Consider the following 12,369-nt stretch of genomic DNA (forward strand, 5'->3'; position numbering starts at 1 on the left):
CGGGACGGAGTGTTTATTTTCATTCTGAGCCCGGAAGGGAAGGATTAGGCCGACTCTCAGCTAGCAGTGCGTGCTTGCCAGTGTCTGAAGAAAAGCAGGATGATTCTGCCTCTCGAGCCGCAGGGAGACAGCCTGCTTGGATTCCGTTTCGCACAGCGCCCACGGGGAGTGGCTGTGCCTTAGACCCGGTGCTCACCAGCGATTCCTACGGATTTGTGTTCGTTACCTGACAGTAACGCTGCAAACCCGAATTATGCCAAGTGAAATTTATTTTCCTCCGGAGTTTAATTTTGAGGCTTTTTTTTTTTTTTTTTTAATATTTTGGCCATGACTTCAGCACTTCATTATTCTTTAGGACAGTATTTTTCCATCAGAAGTGCAAAAGTAATTTAAGCAAAAACTCAGTCCAGTTAATGTGGTTGCAATTACAGCCATTGTTATTTCTTTTGCTAAGTGGATTTGTCTCGATTTTGAAAGCTCCATTATTTGTTAAGATTCAAGTGGAGGCGACAGACACACAGTCGGAAGAGTAGAGAAACATATGGTGCTTGTTGCTCAGTTGGGAAGTTTGGTGGAAATCTGGTGGACTCATTCATTTTTCCTTCCTGTGGCTGGGGCATTGTTTGAGAACATGAATGTAATTCGACATGTAAAGGAATTCCAGGTGACATTAGAATGATGAAATGGAGAAAGGCTGAAATCTTTGAATATGTGTCATTCTTCGTTGGTAAGGTGCTTGACTGTTAGCATTGAGCGTTACTGTCTGACTACAAAGACCCTCAGTAGACTGTCTATATTAACTAAAATTGGATATTGCAGGGATTTCATAGTTTTTTATACATTCCAGTAATATTGCTAGCCTGTTATAGAACTTTAGGTAGTTTTCAGGTCATGTTTGAATATTTTCTCTGTGGTTCTTAACTGATGAGGTATACAGGATGTAAAATTGAGGCTTAGGGAAATTAAGTTGACTTTCTAATATCACTTGTCTAGTCATCGGTAGATGTGGAATTGGGATTCAGACCTTGGGACTCCTAGACCAGTGCTCTTTCAAGTATGTCATGCTTCCTCCCTCAGTTTTATTGCTTTTCTTGCAGTGGTAGGAGCATTACTGAGAAAATTTTAAGCTCCAGAAGAGTAGAAAAATAGTCTGTTTTGTTTTCTGCTGCCTAGCCCATGACCAGTAAAATAATTGTTGAAGGAATAAATAAATGAACTGCAATCATTCCACAATTTTAGTACCTGATTTATCACTTTTTGTTAGCGATGCCTAAGCACACTTCTGCGCTTGATAATTATTTAACCAGTTTTACTTAAAGCATCATTTAATGCCTTGTATATGTACTAACACCTAGCAGAGAATTTGCTTTATTTCTGTTTTCAATTATTCTCTAACGAAAACGTCATTTTAAATTCCAGGCATATGTAAAAGCTATTTAAGTCCACTTCAGTCCAAAAATACAGTAGCCAGACATTCTGTTCTACCCAAATATCCAGGGTAGGAAACCAAAAGGAGAACCCCTGGCAAAAGGTACCAGGAAATAGCCTTTCCTTAAGACGTTTCATTCCTCCGGGGGCTGGGGCTGGGGGAGGTCCTTAATATCATGTCAAAGCATAGGATACTGCAGTTCGTAAAGTTTTAACCAGAACACCCCCCACCTTACACTGTGCGGCAGAGCTGGGCTTTGCGAACATGAAATAGGCTTTATGGACATCTGTTACTTCTGGAGTTTCATTAGTTGAATTTTGAAAGGCAGTTGTAATGTGGAAAAGGAAAAGGTCCGTAGTTAGCTTTCATGGGATTTTTCTAGGTTGATCCTATATTTGGATTATTATTTTCACTTTTATTCCTTATATATTTTATAAATATTTAAATATAAATTGAGTTTTAAAGAAAGAGAAAAACCAACCTAGAGCTTTTGGGTTAAAAATAATATGGCACACAATAGAATAACCTAGAAACTGATCTGGAATTACAAATGACAAGAGTGGGTTAAGGCACTGAAAGCTTAAGGTGTTCTGGTTTTGGTAACCAGCTCCTGAATCTCCTATATCAGATGAAAACACATTTACTTTAAAAAAAATGTTTTTGAAATAAAGCCAACATACCATGAAATTCACCCTTTTAATATGTACAATTAAGTTTTTCAAAATTGTATTCATAGAGTTGTACGACCACCACTGCTATCTAATTTTAGAACATTTTCTTCTCTGCAGAAAGAAATGCCGTATTAATTGCTCTTTATTTTCCCTTCCCCCAGCCTGTGTCAAAACTAATCTACTTTTTGTCTCTATGGATCTGTCTGTTTTGGACATTTCCTATAAAGGGCATCACACAATAAAGAAGCGGTTTTTGTGACTGGCCTCTCATATCTTTCTTGGATATGGGCACAGCTTTGCACACGTACCTGGCCTTCTACGATCCCAAGGCATACGTCAGAGCTTTTCAAAGGCCCCTTTGGACACCTCATTCTCCAGTTTTTCCTTTTAAGGCTTTTATCAGGCTCTTATTTCCAACAGGTATTTTTGCCTTGGGTGGTTGTGATGTTAAACAATTGCCACAGATTGTGCAATAAGCACCCCGGGGATAGAGCTGTTTGCATAGAGAAAGCTCTGAATCAGGTCATATAAAGACCAGCCCTGAGAATGAATCCTTTCCAGGGAGCTTCCAGATAGGTTGAATGGGGACAGTTCTCTGAGGATGGCTTTTTGTGGAACTTCAAACCTATTCTACCCTCTCCATTGCCTCCTAAGTTGCCAGTTTTCATAGTTACCCTGGTTGCAAGGCCATTGGTTTTCAAGGCTATCACAGAACTGAGAAGAGGGCGGACGTAACAGGGCAGGTTAAAATGCTAAAAGCTCATAGTTCTACTGTGATCCAGACATTTTTCTTGAGTAATGAAAAATGCAAGCCTTTGGTTAAATTCCAAAGTTCTGAAAGATTTGATAATTTTTTCCAGTGCTTTTACTGCTTTCATGGAGGAACAGATTTTGGAGGACGTTACCCTCCAACATTTTTCATCTCTTCCAGTATTGGGAGTTGATTTTTCTTCTTTTTATAATGCATAAATATGATTATATTATATATACAGAGTGTTCCAAAAAATGTATATGCATTTTGAATAATTATAAAGGCAGTGTTTATTAAAATACATTTTATTTTCAAAATGTAATAGAATCTACAAACACTGTGTGTATACATTTTTGGGGCACCCTGTATATTAATTTAAAATGTAAGCCTCTTTTCCCTTTTTGTGTATAAATCACTTCATTCCTTCTTCTTTTGCGTCACATTACTCTATGCTTACCCACAGTTAACCCATGTTAACAACCTAGCATGCATGATATTATAGTTTTCTCCATGCTCATACTATTATACACAAACACATGTACAGAATAACATACATACAGACATGATTTAGTCGTTTTTCAAAAAGTGGGATCACATTTGTTACATATATTTTTCTATGTAATGTTCTTCTTGTTCAAGAATGCTTCATGTGAATGTCTCTAACTCATTGTTGCAGTGAACAGTATTCCATGCCATTGCACCATAATTTATTTTATTTCAGCCATTCTCCCAGTAGGGGGCGTTCATCTTATACTTAGTTGTGTTTTTTCTCAGTGAATTACAGTCTCTCTTCTGAAGATAAAATGACTGGGATCATGGCAGCGCAGCTGTGTAATGTAGTGATTTATTAGCACTGATAACTCTGCACCAAAATGCTCTAACCACATGCCCCAGACTTACTAAGTGTAGAAAGCTCGTGCACCGATCTGAAACCTTAAGGTTATTCTTTCTTCCTGGTTTCGTGTTGTTGACATGGCGTTTCTATTTGCTTGAAAGTGAATTTCTCGTGAAGACGAAGCTGAAAGGATCAGAGCTACTGTTGTCCTCCCTGGATTACTATTCATCAGGCAGCTGTCCAGGTGGGGACTGGAGGAGAGGGAGTCTAATTAGACATTTGAAATCAGGGAAGTCTTGTCCCCATTTTTCCTAACGTTTTCTAATCCCCTTAAGAATGACACCCTAAATGTTTTATTATGTTTCTCAACAGCCTGCTGTGCTGCCCTCAGAGCCATGCCCCACCGCTGTGGATCGCTTTCTGTAGGTGAGGGTGCGGTTTGGAGAGGGAGTCGGTGCTGGTGGAGTGCAGGTGGGTGGGCGAATGGCTTAGACGCACCTTAGGACCGTACCCTCCTCATTCCTGTTAAGTTGTTGGACAGCATTTCTCCATCTGGGGTGGGGGGACCTCAGATGTACTCTGCAGGATCCGAGAATTCTCCATAAGGATTTCGTAAATGCATGCTTTCATTTCAATGGTAACAAAAATAACTAACGTAAGCCCACTCTCAGTCACCTGGATCGCCATCTCAGGACAAGTACTGAGGGCTTGGACTGTTAAAAGATGCCTAAAGAAGACAACTTAGGGGGTCCAAGCTTTAACACTTCATAAAATGGACAATCTCCTTTAGGAGAATTACAAGTCGGGGTTGACGGCAGGAAGCTTAAGCAAGATAAAGAATAAAGAACACAGAAGAGAAACATAGAAGGCCCCTGGTTGGCTGGAGCCACGTGGTCAGCCCTGTGCGGGGCCAGAGGAACAAGGGAAGAAGCAGGGAGCCCGAGCTGGCTTGGGCCTGGAGATCGGCCGGCCGGGTGTCCTGCGTGTCTGGTCAAGCAGAGCGCTTACAGGGCCAGGAAATGATCTACGTTGTGATTTGCTGGCCTGGCACCCAGACAATAGCAGCTCCATCTTGGGCCTACCACATTATTTGAACAAACATTTTCCAGTCATCAAGAAAGGCACAGAGGCCCGGCCGGCATGCCTCAGCGGTTGAGCATTGACCTAGGATCCAGGCGATCGGGGTTCGATTCCTGGTCAGGGCACGTGCCCTGGTTGTGGGCTGGATTCCCAGGTGGGGGCCGTGCAGGAGGCAGCCGATCAATGACTCTCTCCTCATTGATGTTTCTATCTCTCTTTCCCTCTCCCTTTCTCTGAAATCAATAAAGACATATTAAAAAAAAAAAAAAAAGAAGGGCACAAAGGCAGACTCAGTAGATATTCTTCTCAGTGCAGAACAATGTATGTGCTGGCATATTGTACAGAGGATACCTTTGTGGCCGTTCCCATAGATGAATGGTGACCATCTCGCTCAGCTGGGGCACATGGTGGTATAAGCTCCCCAAATACAGAAGAACTTGTCCTCGGGAGTCAGCACCATAGTCATGGTGTTTTAACAGAACAGTGTTAATATTAATTAATTAATATAATTTATTTAAATTGTAATAGTTTTGTAATTTGTTTCCATTGAATGTATACATATTCATTTGATAATTATGTTACACCTATAGGTATAAAGTGGTTTATATCTAATTTTCTGTAAATCTGCATAACTCCCTTCCTGTGAAAAAGCCTGGGCAAATTCTTTAGCTTGCAAAATACTGCTTTAGGGAACCTGAGTTCTAGCTGTTTGGGTCACATCCCCAGAAAAAGCAGTGATGTTCTTTACCAAAGCATAACATTTTTTGTGCCAAGGACTCCTTTGGCAATCTGGGGAAGCCTATAGGTGTCTTCTCAGAATAATGTTTTGGTGCTTAAAATAAATAACACAGAACCCAAAAGAAGGCAATTTTATTAAAATCTGTTATCAAAATATTAGAAATATAAGTTCATGCTATAGTAATACATGATATAGAAATAATTTTATCTAGCAGTAAGTCAATAACTAATTTTATAACAGCAATGAACATAAATAACATTTTGTAATGATTGCAATAACTTCATGTTGATAGGAAAATAGATTTCTAATTTATTTTTCTTTGTTGTCTTCACTGAGAATTTAAGCAGGCTAAATTTCAATTAGAGGTTAATGGAAATAGAGATGCTATTTATCTCCCATCCAGGTTTTTCACAGACAAAAATTCTATGTATGGGCCCATTGTGGGGTCTTTGGGCTGTAATTAAGAACACATATTCTAGACAAGAAGTGTATAGAGTTTTGTTTTTTGTTTTTGGGTTTGTTGTTTTTTTTTTTTGTAACTAGGAGAGTCTGAAGCATGCCTAAGCCTAAGTTGTTTAATTAAGAATTTTTTGGCTCTGGCCAGGTAGCTCAGTTGGTTAAAGCATCATCCTGATATACCAGGGTTGTGGGTTCAATCCCTGGTCAAGGCACATACAAGAAGCAACTAAGGAACAAATAAATGTCTCTCTCCCTTCCTCTCTCTCTCTAAAATCAATAAATAAAATAAAATATGCAGTACATTAGCCCAGCTGGCATGGCTCAGTGGTTGAGCATCGACCTATGATCACAGAGACTGAAGTTCGATTCCCAGTCAGGGCACGTGCCGGGGTTGCGAGCTCCATCCCCAGTCAGGGGCGTGCAGGAGGCAGCCGATCAATGACTCTCATCATTGATGTTTCTGTCTTTCTCCCTCTCCCTTCCTCTCTCTGAAATCAATAAAGATATATATATTTAAAACCCACAAAAAAACCCACAATACATTTTAAAAAAAGAATTTTCTGCTTCAAAATTTACTGGGTGCCATTCCCATGTGCTTTGCTGGACACCAGCGTTAGACCCTAATGATCAAGTCCATTTGGTTGCCCCCTGCTAGATATTAAATCATATTCTTCGGGTTTAAGGAACAGCGATGAGATTCAGACATGGGCTTCTGGTTAACATCAACATCTAAGCAAGGACAAGCGAAGCATGTAAGTGACTGTTGTGTGCGAGTCTGGTTAGCATTCTAGTAAATGGTAGCATTCAGGTAAAGACCGGCACGTTTCTTGGGAGGGACAAAGGAGATCTGACTGTAGGAATGGACTCTCTCTGGCTCTTTTTTCTCCCTGCTCTCCTTTCCTTCCTCCTCATTGCATCTTTAGATGACTCTGCCCCTAGGATGTATTGGGTTCCTCCCAGAGAGAACAGATTCAGTCACTTGCAGGGCTAGGCTTTTGCAAAGGGTAACAGAGTGCCTGTCAGCCTCCTTTGGCCACCATCCTAGTCCTCTCTTCTCAGAGATTTCTGGGCAGGCCTTCCCGACCCTCTTTCCAAAACGAATCCTGCAGTATTCCACAGGTGACACGTGCCCCCAAAGGTAATGTGCCTATAGCACATTAATACAGCGAATGAGAGTCGGAGTGAAATAGTCATGTCAACAAAGGCCTGGGGCTCAAAATTTTTCTCTCCAGGTTCGTTATCACAGTTTCCTCTCCAGGAAGCACAGCCCGGATACCCTTGATCCATATGGGGAAAACAGTAGCACGCTGGTAGTAGTGCTGCCAGAACAGTCCCAATCAAGTTCAAGGACAAAGAATGTTCTAAAAGGCAAATTCTGAGATAAAAATTAAAAAATCTGTAATTTACTCTCTGGTTCTGAAAGAAAATTGGCACTGCATACATTTGTTTGCCTGAATCATTCAATTTGTTGACTGTCTCAGGGTTTTGGTCTTTGTACAATATTATGTTGAGTGCAAAAGAGCCATCGTTGGGAATCTGTTTGCTGTTACTTGTGCCTTCGGAGAATATGCCTTTTGCCTTACTTGTAGATGAAATGAGTATGCTAATAAGTTTTCCAAGCCAAAGGCTTTGCATCAGTTCACAGTTGATGCAAACCATTCCTTGTCTTTTAGTGTTGACATATTTTATTATTCTATTTTGCTGCTTTGCATCATTAACCGAATATTTACATGTGGTATTTGCCTTGATGACTTGCAGTATTTGTTTATAATTATATTAATTGGTGCAAACTCATTAGGGTACTTATATACCCTTCCAGGCTTTATGAGACATGTCATTTTCTAAGAGCTTAGGTTAATATTCTGGGAAGCACCATTCATTCATCATCAGCTACTTATTGGGTACCAAGCACTGAGGTTTGGCTATGTATGTAGATTATAAGGATGGGTCAGATAGAAATCCTGTCCCTAAGTAGCCAAGTAATTACTGGGAGAGATGAACATATTATTTATAATTGAGAAATTCTATAAGAGAGGTTACAGAGATGAAAGAAAACATGACCCATTATAAAGTTTTATTGACAATTATAAAAGTAAACTTTCATTTAAAGGGTGGCCTGGAGTTTCCATTTTTAATCAGATTATGTTTTTTTCATTCTTAGATTTAAAAAGGTACCTATGATATAATTGTCTTCAATAATTATAGATAACTTAGATAAATCGAACAGAGCCTTTAGTTTTCAATTTTATGGGAAAGCCAGCCTTGCTTTTATAGGTATTAATGAGAATTTTATCACCTCAGGAAGTGGGAGGTCTAGAATTCTACAATTCCCTCTTTGGAACTATTCTTCCATTGTTTATTAATTAATCAAGCACTGAGAGTTTGTTTCTGCTTGGGTTATATGTTTATAAATGTGCACTGGACAATGGCCTTAGCATGTGAATTTCTGGAGACTGACTTATGATGACCTGATGGCTGTTAAGCCACAGTGACTATGTTACCGTATCATGTGTCCTTTAAAGCCAACAAAACATTTTAAAAATAAATAATGTGGGAGGGTTGTCATGGAGAAGAAATGAAGACCTTAAATCAAAACTCTTTGCTTGATCTAGAGTTTGGGGATTAGTCAAGTGGCCATGTTACAGGCAATCATGAGAGGCAGTGAAGCCCATTATTCGCGGCGGGGGTGGGGTGGGGGTGGTGACACAGTAGCACTATCAGTGTCCAAGTAGGGACCCACCAACCCTTCCTTCTCTCCTATTTCTCCCTTTTGGAGTGGCGCTGTCTGTTCTATGCCTGTGCCACCATTATAGTTTGGAATCACATGAGAATTTTGCTTCTGAGTGAATTGTACCTTGAGTCTCACCCATAATGAGTTAGGTGACATTTAGATGAGACTCTGGACTTCAGACTTTAGAGTAGATGCTGGAATGAGCATCTTCCGGGGCTGTTGGAATGAATGCATGTGTTTTGCCTGTGATAAGGACATGGATTGAGGGGGCCGGGGGTGGAATGTTATGGACTGAATGTTTTCACTCAGCATTTCTGGAATGTTAAGATTCCATTTTCTTTATGGAGAGTTTAATTGTTTTCTTAAAGGAAGTTTGTTTTGTTTTGCAAAATATTTCTAAGTGTTTATAATGAGTTGGCTTTTGGTTTAGTCCACAAAATTTCAGAATCCTATCTTTAAAAAAATTACACAGAAAGTTTGGATCACACACTAAAGTAGAGAGAATTGCACAATGAATGTCCATATGCCCTCTCTCAGTTTATCAACATTTTATCAATTTTCTCAGAGTCTCTTTTTAAAGCATTTTTTTCCTAGTGCTTCTTGTAGTAGAGTTTAAACTTGCTCTCATAATTGAGAGTTGGGCTACTCGCTGTACTGTTTACACAGAGGAATTTTAATAATAGCTAGTTTTTAACTAAAATATTGTACTTCATAGTTTAAAGAAATCACGTGGAGAAAGCGAAGGCTTTATGGAGCAATATGTTAAATCCTATATTAAATATCTAATTATCATTAAAATACATATTCCAAAATTTTCCAGTTGTAGGAAGAGTTACAATGTCCCCAGAAACAAAGTTGATTTGACATCTACTCTTGGGCTTTTTGTGTTGGGTATCCCGTGCCTCCCACAGCACCCCGCAGGTCTCCCCCTCTCTGGGTGAGCAGTGTGTCTGCCCTGTTCAAGCCTGGGGCAGGGTCACTAATTTTGACTTCAGCTCTTTGCTATTCCAGCTCTATAGGGCGTAGCAAAAGTAGGCTTACAGTTGTTCATATGGGAAATAATACAATAAATAATAATACAAGAATAAACTCTTTTTACACATACCCACAACTATAAACCTACTTTCCCCCACCCTTTATAATTCACTTCCATGTTTAAGGTTCCCATGTTTCTCTTTTTTAGCTTTTTGTTACCACAGAGACCTCTATTCCAGTTACTTCCATTTCCACCCTAACTTGAAAATGGCAGGAATGAGGAAGTTTCAGGATTTATATAGTTCAAGGCCAGGTCATAGAGTCCTTTATTTCTTTATTATTTATTTATTTATTTATTTATTTATTTATTTATTTATTTATTCATTCATTCATTCATTCATTCATTCATTCATTCATTCATTCGTCTGGCAAGTGAATTGACATCATCTACTATAGTTGGTAACACATAGGAGAAAAGTATTTCAGAATTTCCTGTTAGTGTCTTCTTGATCTAAAAGAAACGCTTTTCTTAATGCCCAACAAGTGTCTGCAATTACAATTTGATCAAATTCCTCTAACCTATCCACAGTAGAGATATAGCATAGCCATTAATATTTTCCTGAGAAACTCCCTATGTATCAAAGACTCAAAATGACTCACTCACAATGGATTGGCCTTACTATGTACACTATAATTTAGAAGCAGGCATAAGCAGCAAACATTTTAGCAAAATAGTTGGGACCTGGCATTAGACCGTGCTTTTTCTCTCTCGGCTAAATTTGGGAGAGAAGTGGCTGCGTACAAGGGCAGGGCATGGGCTCCTCAGCAGTTCCAAGTGTGGGCAGTTTCCCTGGAGGAATGTGTGAGTCTCCAAGCTGGAGCTGAATGCGGTGTGCAGATACATCTGGTTTCCCAGGGAGAGGCACTTTTGTAATGCAGTTTTGAATGGGTAGGCAAAGCCAGGGATGCTTGTGTGTTTGGTTATCTCTGCCTCTGACACTTTAATGTCACATGAAAAGGGCAGAAGCCTTCTGACTGAATCAGGGTCCCTACCAGCTCTTAAACTGGTCAACTTTAGTTCTTACCAAATGTTATAGAGAAACCCTGGGACTGCCGCTCAGATATTCCTGTGTGGAGAGGAACAGAGGTTCCTGGAGGGAGGACGCCTTCTCTAATCAGTGGCCAGCTTCATAAGCTCGCCGGCCTGTGTGGGCGCACGGGCCCCGAGCAGGACTCCGCACATGGTGAAATGCTCTGCTGCCGCCTTGTTGAATGTTAGTAAACACTTAAGGAGTATTTTTTTAAAAAAGTAACACCACCCAGCCAGTGTGGCTCAGTGGTTAAGCATCGACCTATGATCCAGGAGGTCGCGGTTCGATTCCCGGTCAGGGCACATGCCCGGGTTGTGGCTCAATCCCCAGTCAGGGCACATGCAGGAGGCAGCTGATCAATGACTCTCTCATCATTGATGCTTCCATCGCTCTCTCTCCCTCTCGCTTCCTCTCTCTGAAATCAATAAAAACATATATTTTTTAAAAAATTATGAAAAAAGTAATACCCAGCAGTGTTTTATTTTGCAAATAAGCAAAACTAATTAATGAAACTTTGAATTCTGCTCCTCCATGTATTAGTAATTATTCCCTCTGCCAAAGAATTCTTCATGGAATTCAGAGGAAATAGGCAGAACAAAATGTTAATGTCTCTGCCTCAGTTTTCCTACCTACATAACATGGGTACAAATATCTCTCATGCCTACTTCACAGGTCACAAGAAGATAATCGCAAATATCTCTCATGCCTACTTCATGGGTCACAAGAAGATAATCGCAGCAGAAACTGTTAGAACTTGTTGCATGTGCCAGCGTTAGGCATTGCGTAAAAGTCATTTAATCCTCACAATAACCCTATAGCAGATATTATTGTCCCCATTTTGCAGATAGGAAACTGATAAACAGAGAAATCTGGTAACTTCTCAGAGGCTACACAAAGATAGAATGATAAAGGCAGGATTTGAATCAGATGGTGGAACCACCATACTATGTATGGGAAAGATGTTTTACAAACTTGAAAACGCCATACAGGTTTGAGTTATTGTTAATAGTCAATCACTCATAGTTCTAGGATAGATAATTACATGGGGACAAGATGTGTAGTTCTTTTAAAATTAATGAAAAGCGACTGATAAATAAAGATGTGTCAGTTGAAATATTACATCTTGTTTAGTTCTGTGGAATGTGAATAATTAATTTACAATAAAATATTGACCCCTCACTGTGTTACGACCTTGCCACACTACATATTTGTTGAATGAATGAATTACACCAGGCTATGAGGCTTTAGCTAACATTTAATCATCTTAGAACCAAGTGGTACGGATATGAATGAGAGAATGACACACATAGATATGTGTAGGATGTGAAAGGCGGAAGCTTGGCCAGAGACTTTCACAAGAGACTTGAGGTTGCATTAAAAATGTTAAGTGTGGAATATATGAAAATATATAGAAAATATTAAAACCCAAATGTCATGATTCTTCTGGCAAGCGTAGGTAACTCTTATTTAACTCTGGTAATTTACACCGCATTACACTAGGGACTTACATTTTTATTTCTGCACAAATTAGCAAGACATTGGCTTTCCTATGCCTTGTCTATGTAGACATAAATGTCACAAATGACTCAGTAAGAAAATATGTCTTAC

General features: G+C 39.6%; 1 protein-coding gene across 1 annotated transcript in view; it reads left to right on the forward strand.

Annotated features, from left to right (window-relative positions):
• The window catches only part of CORIN (corin, serine peptidase), a 178,767-nt gene that overhangs the window by 38,943 nt on the left and 127,455 nt on the right, over nucleotides 1-12,369 (forward strand). The window lies entirely within an intron of this gene.

The sequence above is a fragment of the Miniopterus natalensis genome, chromosome 1, assembly GCF_054644295.1.
Source record: "Miniopterus natalensis isolate mMinNat1 chromosome 1, mMinNat1.hap1, whole genome shotgun sequence".
In the NCBI taxonomy this organism is placed as follows: domain Eukaryota; kingdom Metazoa; phylum Chordata; class Mammalia; order Chiroptera; family Miniopteridae; genus Miniopterus; species Miniopterus natalensis.